The sequence below is a fragment of the Nannospalax galili genome, unplaced genomic scaffold (genome assembly GCF_000622305.1).
Source record: "Nannospalax galili isolate Female #2095 unplaced genomic scaffold, S.galili_v1.0 scaffold365, whole genome shotgun sequence".
NCBI lineage: Eukaryota > Metazoa > Chordata > Mammalia > Rodentia > Spalacidae > Nannospalax > Nannospalax galili.
Window position 1 is genome coordinate 1142125 of NW_008353234.1, and position 3475 is coordinate 1145599.

Sequence of the window (3475 nt, forward strand, 5' to 3'; positions counted from 1 at the left end):
TTAAGTTTTTCAACAGGTGTAAGTGACCTTAGTGACCTTGTCTTCAAGATACCCTTGAGGTTGGTGTAACTCAGAAGGGAAAGGTTTTTATTTTAGGGAACTTGCCAACTTTTTTATTTCTTTTTGGTACAAGTGGAGTAGAACTCTATCCATCCTCAAAAGGTGTCAACAAACATCAGCAGATATTTATATCTTTGAGAAAGGCACCTGAATAAACTCAGACTGCCAATATTTTCCTAGGAATGCACTGCTTCCTTGTACTGGATTAAGGAAAGACAGTGGCTTGGTTTCACCTCCTGTATTACCATAAAAAGAAGATAGATAGGCCTTTACAACTTACTGAATTACGGGCTTCATAGTCCTTTTCCCCTAAAGGCACAAGTGACTAAAATAGTCGATGTCTATCTTTTGAAGTGTCCTGAGTCATAAAGTCCCTTAATAATTTTCATTGATCTGCTTAGGGCAGCATAATCTTATGTTCTCCTTGAATCCACTAATCATGTTTAGTCTGTCTATTAATTCACTGAATGACTCATTCCTTTCTGCTTCTGTATAAGATGGCCTTATACTTAATTCTGGAATAGACAGAGCCATTTCTGTAGTTTCAGCTACCAGCAGTCAGAAGAGAAATTACAACGCTTTATTTGTCTTCAGGGTCTGGAATGAAGGATAAATGTCTCAACTTGGAAAGCCCCAGCTAAATTGAGAAACACCTGGCCCAGAGACTCTGTGAAACCCTAGCCCCCAGCCCAGTGACTGTACTGATTGGGAAAACATACACAAGCACTCATTGTCCAAAATCCCCAAACCATACTGCCAGCACTTACTGTCTCAAACCCTCAAACTGTGAAAAACCAGGACTGCAGAAAAATACTTGGTTTATAAAAACTAAGACCAACTATGCTTCAGTGCCTCAGTTTTGATCCTGTGGAGAAACTGTGATCCTTCACTGTTTTTAATAAAGAACAATCTGCTCCTGAGGTCTGTCTCATCATCTTTCATTTTCACGTTGCCCACATTTTCTAACAGCTGGAGCCAGGACTTTTACCAGAAAACTCCTGTTACATTGTGAACTAAAAAGAATTGGGGCTCACTTAACAACTTTAACTTACGTGAGCACTCACTTATAAGCAATTTGAAACAATGTAAAGGATATACAGACATAAGCACACTTATAAGCAATATATACGTATAGCCAAACATAAACAATAACAACAAAAACAACTTCAGGGCCTAGAGAGTTGGCTCAGCACTGGTTGCTCTTGCAGAGGACCAGGGTTTGATTCCCAGCACCAACAAGTTGGCTAACAATTGCCCTAACTCCAGTTCTAGGGAATCTGATACCCTCTTCTGACTTCTGTGGGTATTGCATGACATGGGTGCACATGCAGGCAGTACACTCATACACATAAACAAAAAATAATAAATGAAGTATTTAATGAAAAAAAACCTGCCAAAACAATGTCAAGGAAGAGGTCAGAAGGTTTCTCTGGCCATTCCTAATGTGTTCTGATTCCATAATGTACTGGTTAATGAGGTTTACTTCCTTGACTGTCATCTCAAAGTTGGTTTACCCCAACAGGGTGTCATGTGGATTGTAGGCAAGAGAGTGGCTTGTGATATTGGTTGATCAGTTCTTGCAGTGATGTCCTCTTAGACAGCCACGGGTGTTCCATCTAATTCAGGAACAGTGCATGGAAACTGTACAGATGATTCCTATCTTTGACACTACTGGCACTTATTAAACAATATGAGCGTCTCTGGCCAGAAAGCAAAAAAGTGAAGTAACACCAAAATATTATGCAAATCCCTAAGGCTCCAAAAGCTTCAGAGTACAGTTTCGAAATGTCAATGAAAGAACTCTGAGGCCTCAGGGCAGTTTGGACATCTTTACTTACACAGTCTTCAATGGTAGCCAACCCAGAGCCAAAGGTCTTCCCTGTGCCTATAAGAGGCAGGAGTTTAGACAGATTCAGAACAAAGAGAAATGGTCCTAGATCTCAAGACCATATTAACTAGCTTCTAATGAGTATACATTGCTTGTCTACTAGACCTGATCTTTTTTCTCTGTTTCACTGTCTTCAAAGGATGGCAATGAAGAGATAGAAAAAGGAGGGAAATGGCTCGTGACCTTTCTCCCACATCAGCACTTACTTTTACAAGCTACTCCTTCAAGGACAAAGTTTTTGTGACAATCTCAGACACAGACATTGGAATGCTTCCCTTCAATGTCATGATTCTTTGATTGTCCTTTCCAGTCACATACTACTCAGTATCTACTGGGCATCCCTTTAGACTACAGACACACATTGGTTCCAGATGCCACGGCAATAGCATCAAGAAAAGCAAAGTTTAGAAACCTATTAACAGAGAGAAAAGTGTATGGCTCTGGAACTGGAATCACAAGTGCTGTTATGGGTGATTCATCTGTCCTATATGACAGAGTGGCACTTGGCTGCTCCACAGCGAATAGTCAATAACACACCATTCCCTAAGATCACAGGAAATGCTACCAAGGAGCAAATCTTCTAAATCATAAGAAAAAACATAAATGTGTCCCAACTCATAGGACATACATACATGTAGAATAGACTAGCATGGGAAGTAGCAACAGAAGTGACCCTCATCCAGTAGTTCCTTTTATATTTAAGACAAATTTGTCAACTTAATAAACCAGTAGGGTTTGTTCCTGACACATCGTGTAGTAACATAACCAGTGCTTTCTCCATTCAACATTATGATCCAGCAAAACTGTGGGAGAATAGCTCATACCATGGAGTGCTCTATGGATTTGTAGCCAACACAGCTGGCCTTTCCCGACTTAAAATTAGACAAGATAACAGAAATCTTGGGGATTGCCATACATCTCCATACATAGTTTAGACAAGTTGTATAATATCCCCAAGCAATTGAGCCACTGTTAGGGTACAACATCCTCGGCAGAAGAAAGCCTTTTTGTGATTCTATCCATTAGCTATGTTTTGTCCCCAAAATTCAATTCTCAATGTAGAAATACAAGTGTCTAATGTATACAGGCTTTAAATGACACGAAAAGAACAATAACTCAGAACTGGGAAGATAGCTTGTGGGTAACGTGCTTGCTGTGCACACAGAAGTTCAGATTCTCAGCACCCACATGAAATGTGGGCCTTTGAAGCCTTGAATTTGCACAATATAAGATAACATGCAAACTGAAAGAGTGGAGCCATAGCTCCTGCACAGCTTGCAGTAGCATGAGGAGTTCAGGTAAAGCTGGGATTCTTGACTTCAACACAGAATAGAATTGAAGGAAGGAATTTACAAAGGAATGTTGAAGTTAAGAGATTAGAAAGAGAAACAGCTAAGAAAAGCTCACATACCCAGTGAGCTTGGGCTTCTCAAGAGAGAGCTGTGCTTTAAGCGTTTTAAAAATAGCTATATATATGACTTTGGTAATTTCTGAATTTGCATTGTTCAAGGACTTGCTAAGGAACTT